This window comes from Pseudorca crassidens, chromosome 6 (genome assembly GCF_039906515.1).
Source record: "Pseudorca crassidens isolate mPseCra1 chromosome 6, mPseCra1.hap1, whole genome shotgun sequence".
In the NCBI taxonomy this organism is placed as follows: domain Eukaryota; kingdom Metazoa; phylum Chordata; class Mammalia; order Artiodactyla; family Delphinidae; genus Pseudorca; species Pseudorca crassidens.
Genome location: NC_090301.1, coordinates 28,637,635 through 28,650,464, shown reverse-complemented (window position 1 = coordinate 28,650,464; position 12,830 = coordinate 28,637,635). Strand labels below are relative to the sequence as shown.

The window sequence follows — 12,830 nt, the reverse complement described above, 5'->3', positions numbered from 1 at the left end:
CAGCCCCAGAGCGACAATAATTTAAGCCGCAAGGTTTATTTTTTCTTTCCCTGTTGGGGAAGAGGGACAGCAGAAAAGTCATTGACACATCAAAGATTAAAAGACAGTTTTTAAGGGACCTGGGATATGACCTATTTAAGTTTGTCTTGCCTTCTTCAGAAGTTAGAATTTCATGCTAGCCTTAGCTTGCAACAGTTTTGCCTTCTAAAGGTTTAAGTTAATATAAAAGATACTTTTGGTTGCCAGCTATTGAAATCTTTTACACTCATTTCCTGAATTAAAAAATAAAGCCAAAATGGTTATTTTAAGTGATGAACAGGTTATTTTAAAAGATGAACAGGTTATTTGTTTTTAAAATACTTACCTGTCTTAGGGTGTGATAGAATTGTGATTGATACAAGGTTTCTTGTTAGGAATAAATATTGTTAGTAGAAGCACTGTCTTCTGATTTTCTGTTTGCAAGTCACTTTTCCAAAACCTACTTTGCTGTATTGCAAGTCTTTAAAAAACCACCTTAGCAATTTGTCATTACCAAGAAACAATTAAGAAGATGTAATAAAGAGTTTTTCCATAAGAATTGGGAAGATGATTTTATTTCCAAACACTGAGGAAATTATGGTCTTGATGATACTATAGATTACTGGTTTTCCTTAACGATTTTCTGCAAACCAGCATAAGTTGAGTAACAGACTATATGACAATGACTCTTCCTTTGTTGAATTAGAAAAAAAAGTTTTCTGATAGGATTTTTCTTCAGTCTTATCCAAAAGATTTTTTAGAAAATTTTATTTATAAATTCATAATCTAATTCTTTTAGTAATCTCAGGTGAAACTTTTTAAACTTTTATATTCATTAATATTTGAATATTCATTTAGAGCTTGTTACTAAATTATACTTTTGCTCCCTCCCAGGGATCAGCAGAAATTACAGTTAAATCTGCTTGAACCTTTTTTTAATGGACATGTATTCAGAAAGCCAATGAGTCTTTGACACAAATTGACTGAAGAATATTAAAAGGACACTTTTTATGGAATTTAAGACTTTAGTGTTACACTTTTCGAATGATTTTTTTTTCCACATAAGGACCTAAGGAAACTTAGAAACCTGATTCATAAAATGGCACCTTCCTTTTTCTGCTTTCTGAAATTCATTTTCATGATTAGATCTGATTAATAGACTTTTTGTTTCTTCATAGAGAAGTAGCTTTATTTTGTTTTTCATTCTAAGACATTGGGTTTTGTTTTGGGGGATATAATATGGTTGCAGTAAAACCAAGTATATGTCTCCCACTTCACCTCATTTTAAAAATCTTTTTCCTTTTTTTACACAGTAGAAAAAAATTATTTACTTGTAACCTAATGCTTACAATGTATCACTGAAATTTATAATTTCATTTCAGTATCTTATCAGGAATGGTTATGTAGACTTGTTTATAGCCAGCCTGTGACATAATCTTGTAAGCATATCTTTCTTCATGTTACAGTGTCACCTCCAGTGATGGCTTCTTTATTGAATAGTTAGAGCTCAAATCTGAATTTAAGGATATAGGGAATGGAAAAAATGAAAAGATTGGTTTTTTTCTTACTCATGTATGAACTCATCTCTACATTATCACTTGAGACACAGTTTGTGGTACTTCAAATATTTAGCATTTACTGTGACAGAGAATGTAGTTAATGGAAAGAGCATGGGGTTTGGGAATCACATGCCAGTTTGAATCCTCCTGTTGCCACTACTATCATGTGCCTACCCTCAAGGAATTTTGTGACCTACAAGAAGTTTCTTGATCTTTCTCAGCCTTAGTTTCCTTATCTGATAAAGCTACTTTATAGCATTGTGAGATAATTATAAAGTACTTCCTTAAGGATTCAATTAATGACAGCTATTTATTTTTAAGGTTTATTTTAACTTCCTAGCTTGGAACCTTGGGCAAGTTTCTTCTCCATACCTCAATTTGCTTGGTCATAAGTGTACAATATCTAGCTCATACAAATGTGGGAATTAAATAAGTTAATGCATATTAAACATGAGGCATGTCACAAGTGCTCAACAAGTGTTTCCTATTATGTTTTAAATTATTCATCATAATTGTTACTGTGTTTTAATACACTGGGCCAGAAGCTGCAGCGAATCCAAAGATGAATTACATTGTCATATCTCTACCCTCAAGGAACTTTTGGGGACATGATGACTAACAATGCAGAGTATTATGTCATCAGAAAGCAGTCAAAGGAAAGAGAGATCACACCTGAAGATGGAAGAAAGGATTATGTTTTGTATTTCCAGTTTTATTTTTTTAATAAATAATTCATTCAGATAGTCCGTAATTCAAAACACATAGGATGTAATACAGCAGGGAGTCATGTGTTTTGCCCTCCAGTCACCCAAGTGGCACCAATTTCTTGTTTGTCCTTTCAGAGGTGTTCTGTCCATATACAAGCAAATATGTATGTACTCTCCTCCCCGCCCATCCCTTTTGTACAAATGATAGTATACTATGTACACTCATATATCTTGCTATTTTCACTTAACATGGTTTAGCAGTTGGTTTGTGTCAGGACATAAAGAGCTTCATTCTTTTAATTATGAGGCACCTCATCATCTGGATATACCTGTGTTTGTTAACCGGTTGGTGAGCTGATTTTATTTTTAGCTCTTTTGTGACCATTTAAAGTAAGGAATGCTGTCATTATGCCTTTATTTCTTTAAATGAAAGATTTCGTTTGAATGAGAGATGCCAATTTGGAAATTATTTGAACTGCCTTAATTACCTTTTTAGTTTCAGGGTTTTTTTTTTAAGTTTTATTAAAATGATCGCGATGTACATGAAGAGGAAAGCAAGCTGTAGAAGATTTAAGTCTCAAAGTGAATTTAATCTGAATTTAACTCTTGTTGTGGTTCTTATAGCCCTGAACAAACTACTTCCTTCTGTTATTTCAACCAAAAAAGGTCTATAGTTTTCTCTCTGAATGAGAAAGAACATCTCATGTAGTCCAGACCTTTTATTAAACAGACTATTCTCATGGACTATTACTACCCAGTAATCCTGATTAGTGTACTAGCTTTCTCCGAGTTAATTTTTTATATACTCATTAACTTATTTTTTGATGATTTTCTAATGTTTCTTAGTGTCATTATCAGTGAGTTTTATATTTGATATCTAAATAAATGGTGAGTTTCTTCTGTATGATTGTCTACTGAGACTTTACTGCTGAGATAATTTTTTTTTTCTTTTTTTTACTGTGAAAGTCCTTGGTCAACCAGTTGACCCAAGTAATACTCATTTCAACTAGAAAACAAAACAAGTTTCAGTACCTCTGTTTCTTTTTTGGACCTTCTAAGCAGCATTTAACTATAGTTCATTTTAAATATACATGCTGTTAGTGTATTTATCTTTAAAATACACATGCTGTAAGTTTTTTAAGTTGATTAAGCTTAGAAAATGATAACTAATACTCTAGCAGCAGGGACACAAAAAAGTCCCTTATCTTTCAAAAAAAATCATTAAATGAAGCTGTTATGGTGTATCTCATTCTTTGTATGCTTACGTTGACAGTTACATATGTTAAAGCTTTTAATGAAAGAATATTGTCTTACTATTATTTTGAGGATTTACTAGTATTTTTATATAAAATACTAATACATGCTATTTTTGCCCACTCTGACTAAAATGTTTACAAAGCACTTATCTTTCTAGATTTGGTTGGGGGTGGGGGGGGGGGAGTGGATAATTGAAATCTGTAAAGGCAGAAAAGTTTTCTTCTGGAACATATCTGGAGGCTACCAGGGAATTAAATGATTTCTCACAGTGTCATTGTATCAGTGAATTGCCTTTTGGGGTAGAGGTAAAGGTCTAGAACTAGAACAATGGCTACTTGTTTTCCTCTGCCAATTTAATACGTATGCTAACTCAGTCATTATATGTGCTTAGTCTGGTTAAACTTTTTGGAGTTGTAAGAAGAAAGTATGGTTTTAAATTTATTTTGTACTATCAATCTGTAAATGTAGGTTTTTGAGACATACTTGAAACACAGATAAGAATAGCCATTTGTTTCTCTTCTCACCCAGCATGCCCCTCTTTCCTTAGTATATACAAAGTCTTATCTTGCGTCCTGTTTGTTTTATTTTATTTTGTTTTGCATTCTTCTCTTAGCTCTGCCAGTCCTGGCCCTGGAAAGATACGTTTTGTTATTTTACCTAGTTTTGTTCACCTGTCTCCTAGGTTACCAATAAGAAGGGAGGGAGGGGAAGATTTATCATTCATACTTTGGTGTTAATTCCAGCAGATAAGTAGAAGACAGTATTTTACATATCCAGTGATGAAAAATTTACCTTTATGTATTTAATCAATTCTTGAGGCTAGTTACGTGAATCTCAACTTAACAATAGTACCCCTTGTTAAACTTTGAAATGCCTGAGTTGCTTTTTCTCAGGGTTGAAGTAAAGTAATAAAAGTTTACCATAAATGAGATGGACTGTCTGAACAAAGTCTTCCTGGCTGGATTAATCTAGACTCTGAATAGTCTATCAACAGTCAAGGTTTGGAGAGTAAGAGGTCTGAGGGATCAATGGTAAGTTTTTTCCTAAAGGAGAGAAGTAATGACTGACATTTGGTTGGAGAAGAGAGAATTAAGTGAGAAGTTAAAATAACTAATGACCTTGGTGTCAGAGTAGAGGGTATGTCTGAGAATTTATTTATACCAATGGTAATAGAAAATGTCTTTCCCAAAGATTAGTGAATCGTCTTGGAAACTAAGATTTCTTCAATTTTTTTTTTTTTTTTTTTTTTTTGTGGTACGCGGGCCTCTCACTGTTGTGGCCTCTCCCGTTGCGGAGCACAGGCTCCGGACGTGCAGGCTCAGCGGCCATGGCTCACGGGCCCAGCCGCTCCGCGGCATATGGGATCTTCACGGACCGGGGCACGAACCCAGTGTCCCCTGCATCGGAAGGCGGACTCTCAATCACTGCGCTACTGGTGAAGCCCTCTTTCTTCAATTTTAACTCTTTTCCTAATGAGCTGGTTATCTGCATGTGAGTTTCTGGTTATAATTATATGACAGCATAGATGTAACAAAGTGTTTGTTATCTAAACAAAGCTGAATAACAATTTTTAGAGTTGTTATCCCTATTTGTGTAAGCGATTAGCAGTAGGAGACTCAGAAATATCTTGTTTTTCATCACTGAAGTGAAAATTATTGCTTGTTCTGAATTCTGTACTCTTAAAGGGGTGTCATTTCCTTAAAAGTGTCAGTAGCAGCTTTATTGTTTGCTGTTACGGTTTTACTTCCTGCCATTTATCAGTCTAGTCATTTATTCAGTGAATGTTTATTGACCATTAGCTTTTTTGTATTTGGTGGAATAATCACGAGAAAATTTATTCATTTAGGTATTTTTATAGATATTAAATGAAGTATTGTTCTAGTTGCTATAAACAGTAAAGCCTTTGTATGTGGCTTTACTGCCCTCATGGAACTCACAGTATAGTGGAGGTGACAAAAATATAAGAAAGAATGATTTATATGTGGCAGAGTATCAGTTTTTGCTATCTTGAAGGACTGTTGAGTTTAGAAGAGAAGGCGTTCAGTGAGGAAATGTTTTGTGAGAAAGATAGTATTCAAATTGCATATGGAAGAACTTGGAAGGTAGAAGTAAAGGGGAGTATATTGTAAGCAGTGGCATGGACAACAAAAATGAAGACATGGAAGTAGAGTGAACTTGATATGTTCACAAGTTGGTGAGGTGAAGAAAGTGTCACATTAACTATAAATCCACACTACGAGAAACCCTGAGTGTGAGGCAGGAAGCTTTAAGTTATTCATGTAAGAGGAGGAACGACATAAACAGGAATGGTGTGATATTTTGGGCTAAAATATAGATATCCTGACTCTTAATCCTTTCTCCTTCATGATAGATTATATTGCAGTTTAAAAATTGGACATCATTGATTCATTTTTAGCAGCACTGTTGAACTACAGTTGACGTACCATACAGTCTACCCATTTCCAGTGTACAGTTCTGTAGTTATTTAGCATGTTCACAAGGTTGTGCACCTATCACCACAGTCAGTTTTAGGACTTTTTTGTTAATCAAAAAAGAAACTCCACATCCCTTAACCATCACGCCTCAATCTGTCCATACCCCGAGCCCTAGGCAACTACTAATGCACTTTCTGTCTCTAGATTTGCCTATTCTGAACATTGCATATCAAAGGACTCTATTGTGATGAGCTTCTTTTACTTAGCATATTAATACTTTCAGGGTTCATCCATGTTGAATCTGTCAGGACTTCATTCCTTTTTATTGCTAAATAATACTCCATTTTATGGATATGCAGTATTTTATTCATGAATTCATGTATATTTGGACTTTGGGGCTGTTGTGAATAATGCTGCCATGAACATTCATTTATTGCACATGTTTTCATTTCTCTTAGGTTTATACCTAGGAGTGGAATTGCTGGATTGTATAGTAACTACTTTAACTGCCAGACTGTTTGTCAGACCTATGGTGGTATCTTTTTACATTCTCACCAGCAATATATAAGGGTTCTGATTTCTCTGTATCCTCACCAACACTTTTTATTTTTCATTGTAGCCATTTAGTGGGTGTGAAGTAGTATCTCATTGTGATTTAGATTTGCATTTGCCTAATGACTAATGCTGTCTGGCAGCTTATTGTGTACTTATTGGCCATTTATATATCTTGGAAGAAGTGTCTGTTCAGATCCTTTGCTCATTTTTAAATTGGGTTATTTGTCTTATTGAGTTGTAATAGTTCTTTATTATTCTAGATACAAACTTCTTAGCAGATATATCTGATTTATAAAAATTTCTTTCATTCTGTGGATTGTCTTCACTTTCTTGGCACGAAAGTTTTTAATTTTGACAATTTCCAGTTCTGTTTTTTTCTTTCGTTGCTTGTGCTTTTTGGTGTCATATCTTGGACATCATAAATTCTTATTTAATTATAACAGACATTTTCTAAATATCTCTGAAAGCCCAGGCAAACAGGACACCACTATTTAACTAAAAACTAAAATCTAGTTTTAGTTTTTAGTTAGAAAAATAACTAAATCTGCTAATGCATATTTGGAGTTACACCCCACCTGCTCTGGTCTTCTCTTTTATCCTGTGTCCAGATCCCTTAGTTGAGTGACTGACCAAAAGAAGCAAAGATAAAAATCAAGAACTAACAACTTTGAGTGAAACATTTTAATTCAATATACTATATTTTGCAAATTATTTGTTATGAGAGAATTTATTATGTTTGTGTGGGTGTAGTATATTACTCATAAATTCTGCTATTTGGGGGGGAATTCACACTTAGCAAACTTTTACCATGAAGGCAGTAGTAACTCCTTCATTTTTTGCAGATGACTAAACTGAGCTCTGGAGAATTTAAATTTACATACTGGTAGAGCCTTTTCCCTGGGCAAGAAATAACAGTGAAGCATAGTCTTCATCACTCTGAATATTAACAGCATTATCTCTTTGTGGATAAAGTTTCCAAGGTTCTAGCTTTATTGATGATTACTAGAAATTTTTGTTCCTCAACAATAGTTAAGTTTTGGTTTATAAAAGTTCACTTGAAGGAAGTAGCCACGGTCTTGAAAAAATATATTGATTTCATTATCTTATTAATTAGGTCAGCATCAACAGAAAGATTACCATAAATAGCCAGCTCTTGCTTTCCTTTTTTCCATAATTCATTGTTTTCCTATCATTTCAAAATAGTTTATGGTTTGAAGTCATTGTTAACTAAATACTTGTTTGGAGGGACTTTATAGGTAAACTGATGGTAGTTTATACTTGCCTAGCTCTTTTATATGTATATAATACATTTTTCATCTCTTACTATTAGCTTGTGAGCTCTTTGAGAGAAAGGTTCTTGCCTGCTTTAAACTATAGTCCTCATAGTTTTTGGCAGAACACTTATTATGTAATGTGCACAGAAAACTTACTTATAATGAATGAGTCCCTCTTGGAGGGTCACAGATTTAAAAGGCAAGATTAAAACCAATCCCCCTTTAGAGTTGCACAGGTTAAAGGAAGCAGACATAAATGCTTATTAGACAATTAAAACACTGAAATTACAGATTTGTTTTTTAAAAGCCAAGGAAATTAGGTTCGTTTTTCATAGCTTAAAAAGAAAGTTTTCTCCTTTGAGTTTTAGTTAATTCTGATGCTTTACTAATACTTCCCACCTCTGAAACATGAAAAATAGCATGAGATTGTATTAATCAAAGTGATTACCAGAAAAAACTGCCTGATTGGTAAAGAAGTACATTTACCTGGAATGTTGGACTTGATTCAGCATTGATTCTTTCAGGATTAGAGATAAAGATACCTAAACCTGAAGTGAGTCTTTATCAAAACTGTACGTAAAGTCTTTGCTCATCTGCATGTCATTTTTCAACTTTGTAGATTAACCATGGCTAATTTTTAAGATATAGTTCAATATACCCTTGGTGCTTTGAGTGCTTGGGATTTTTCTGGTAAGCAAGACATAATTAAAATGATTAGCATGTTGCTTAATAGTTCATGCAGTTCTGCTGTCAAATATTTCTTCACTTTTTATAATATTTGAGGCTAGGTGGTATAGCCCTGAACAGTCTTGTGAAGTTCTTACAAATCTCTTAACATCTTTAGTTCTCCATCTGTGAAGTCACAGCTAAAACCAGAATTCCTGTCTTATGACTCCCACCATATAACATGTGCTGTCTCACTTCAGGAAAACTGATTTTCACTCTTTGATGTCTAATTTGTAAATAATTCACCAAGAATAGCATTTTAAAATTTAGCTCAAAACAGAACTGTTAAAATGATAAACGTTAACTTTATAAACTTATTTTTGAAAACACTTGGACATTCATTTTCCATTTCAATGTAAGTTATTTTCACATAGTCCCTGGGGTTTTATTGAGTAAATGGAATAGTAGGCTATAAATTTTTAACTTCAAGGCATAACTTTTGTAGGTCCTTACAGTATTAACCTTGAGCTAGTTTATGAAGCAGAACTTAAAATTTGAAGACAGTTTCACTCTTTAGACAACACGGAAATTGCTTTTCTAAAAGTAACTGTATGTAGGAGGTGCATAATGCCTTTTTCCTTAAAAAATCAGCTTCAAAAATCTATTTAGTAGAACTTCATATATAGAAATTTATATAGGGTCACTTCTTTGAAAGGCTTAAGGTGTGAAAATGGTATCAGATGTGTGTTTGCAAAGAAGGGTTGGGATAAAATGTTATTATCTAAAATAATGCATAGTCATAGTTGCTGCTTTGCTAAGCAACACTGTTTGTCTCTTGGTGACCAGATACGTGAAGGCTCCTTTCAGAGCCTTGAGTAGTCTTACCTGAAGGAAAACAAGGCAAATACATTTTGCCAGTACTTAAAAAAATAATAGTAACTTTGATTTGAGAAATCACTAAAGCTTTCTTACTGAAAGATACTGTAGAATTAGTCACACTAGGATATGAGGATGGCTATATCATAAATCATGCAGTACATTTCTATGAATCCTAATGCACTTCTGTTAAGTACTTCCTTTGAGGACAGTATCTTTCTTATAGAGCATGCTACACATTTTTAAATAACTTTACCTATTAAAAATAGCATTAAAATTAAAAATAGCATTTAAATGCTCTGCAAAACTGCAATAAATCATAACATACAAATCTTGAACTTAATTAAAGCAGTTTCTCTGAGTTCAGTCCAATAAACAAATCAGGGAAATAGTCTTATTAAATAACATTGAGAAGATTCCCCATTGTTGTATGCCTTCTTTTTAGGTAGTGGTAGTTGAGTACTGGCATTTACTATTAATACAAAGAATTTATTAAAACATACAAATTTTCAAGCTTTTATTTTTGTCTCATAAATGATTAAATCTCACCAAATTCAGATCACACAAAATTAATTTCATATACAACTTACCTTGCCTTCCTCTAATATCTAGACTGTAGGCTAAAGTATGGATTTGTATTCTAGTTAAGGGAGAAAGACCTTAGTAGGAGCATAGAGGAAACTTTCTGAAAATTATGTCAGAATTTACTTAGCTTTATAAAGATACCAGTTTATTTTAGTTTATCACATTGACTGTTCTCTTTCCCTAAAAATGTATGTATATAACCTTATTTTGCTAGGGTGTGATCAGTCTAATCTAATAAGGTTCTTACAGTTGAAGTTGATATGTGTGTTGAGAGGGGAGTGTGAATGTGTACATATATACGTACCTACACACATGTATATGTACACATGCAGCATTTGAATATGCTATTTTCCTAGCTGGTTTCAGTGAAAGTATGGTGTATTTAATAGCAAAAGACTATTATTAGCATCAGAAACCTGGACCATTAAATTTCCAGTATTGATTGCATACATCTCAGTTCTGCTAGATAAGACATACGAGATAAAGATAAATGAAGTATTTCAAGGTTAACAACCAAAAAACATACAGGGGAAAAAAAAGTAGAGGAAAAGAGGCAGTGCAACATAGTCATTGAGTCCTGGGAAGCTAGAGTCCTTTATGTAGCAGCTGAACATTTTGCCACTCTCTTTAGTAAATTAATCATAACACTTATAGAATATTAATCAAGACATGTTGAAGGTGTGAGAATGTGCTAGCAAGGCTTTCAAGCAGTTGTAAAGTACTAAAAACAGGTACAAAATAACTGTAGAAAGTATTGTACATCACCCCTAGACATTTTTAGGTATACTTCTGCAAAATGTTTTTAGTAGTATATCTGCCTATGACAACATACTAGTCATTTAGTTTTAAAATCATGTGCCCAAATGTGACTTTTGCTGTGATCACCCTGGAGACGTTAGACTTCTGCTTATGTGATTTCCTTAAATCCCTGGACTTCCAGATTGATGGGAGAGTTCAGGAGGAGTCGCCCACTTGCTAGGTGCAGGGGAAGTTTTTCTTCTTGCTTATAATTAAGGTCATTTGCATTTTAAAAACCACAGCATATGTTCATATGTTCTATTAATTATGAATATATTATTTCTTCTTCACAGTGCATTTCTCTGAATACTTACCTCTCATCCTAGACTGGATTAAATTTGTCATAGATTTAAGGGATTAAAAAGTAAACTAAGTTGTAAGGGAGATGGATTTATTTTTCATAAACTTGAACTAGAATGTTTAGGACCATAAGGACTTGGGCACTTCTTAAAGGTCAAAATATTTTAGGAAAAAGAACAAAGTGAAGATTTACAGCATTCTCTCCTTTTGCTTAATGGTTGTTAGCAAAAGTGGTGATATGGGCTTGCTTTCTTTTTTGATGATGACCTTTAGTTGACTTGACTTGGTAGAGGCAGAAAATACAGAATTAGTGCTGCCAGCAGTTTATCCCTGATTTGGTATAGTTCTATACAGGTGCTGGGTAAGTGAATTTAAATGCTACCTTATCAATGAGGGCTTTACTGGTCTCCTTTTATAATACTGAAAATCCCTCCAATATCCTTCCCAGCTTTATTTTTTACCCAACACATCTTACCTTCTGATTTGTTACACATTTTACTTGTTTACTTTCTCTCTGCTATTTCCACACATTAGAATATAAATTCCACAATGACAAAGTTCTTTAAAATTTTATTTCTTCATCCCCAGTAACTTGAACAGTTCCTGACATATAAATGCTCAGATATGATACTGTAATACAAGTATAATGTATATAATATAAATTGTTAAAATTGAAGATAGTGTTGGTTTTGGAAAAGTGAGTTATTCACTTGTGGTGAATTACCTCAGGATATATTGCTTTACAAAGTAGAAGTAAAATACATTGCAACATAAAAATTCTACCAATGACTTACTTTAAGAGACATCATTCTCATATTCTCATTTTGCCCAGGTAGTTGCTGATTGGCTTGGGATGACCATTTTTTCTTTATCTTTTATCCTTGCTTCTATGCAAGATCACGCACCAGGCACTGACTCACACATGTCTCTAAAGGCCTACTATAATTTAAGCCTTTGCTTATACCATTTTTCTTATCAGAAAATAAATCCCCAAATTTATCAATACTGTATTTGTCTCTGGTGTTTCTTTGGCGTTCCAGCACTCTTGACTATTGCAGCATACTCTCCTTTTAAATATCATTGAAGCAGTCATTTGACACTTTACTGGGATGTTTATCTAAACTATGTTTTAAACTTTTAAATATCTACTGTCTTTATAAAGGTACAAAAGTGATACAGTCTTAGATAAATTTCTTGAAGCTTTCTAGGATGGAAAGAAAAAGCTGCTTTATCCTCTTTGAAAATTAAGAAAAGGGACTATTAAACTGTTTGATAAATTTTATATATTGTAATATATGTGAATGGTAATATTTTTATATTTGCCCAAGATTGAGAGGCTAGGTGACCTATTCTTAGTCTGTTTTCTTTACTATGAACTATGTACTAAAAGGAAATAATATATAATTTTATTAAGTGGTCTGCATAATTATGTGTGTGTGTGCATATATCTTGTGTTGTCAGTTCCTAAGATCAGAGCACTTAAAAATTGAGAGAGATCTTTTAATTCATCTCTCTTGTTTTCAGATGAGGAAGCTGGAACACAAAAAGCTTAATTTCTCCAACGACCACTTGGTGACAGATCCAGCTTTCCACCAAATGTTAGGGTCTTTCCCAACTACTTAGAACAGCATTCTTTGTTTTGCTCAAGATTGGGTGCATAATACTGCAGGATCACTCCCTTTTTATTTTTCATGTTATGAGTTAGAACTCTGAAGACCATTGTAGCAAAATGGCATGTATCTTTTTGTAGCAAAATGGCATGTATCTTTTGTTTTGGCTGCGTTGGGTCTTTGTTGCTGC

General features: G+C 33.5%; 1 protein-coding gene across 8 annotated transcripts in view; it reads left to right on the top strand.

Moving 5' to 3' along the window:
• CREB1 (cAMP responsive element binding protein 1) overlaps window positions 1-12,830 on the top strand; it is a 56,460-nt gene that overhangs the window by 1,484 nt on the left and 42,146 nt on the right. The gene's annotated exons all lie outside the window — the stretch shown is intronic.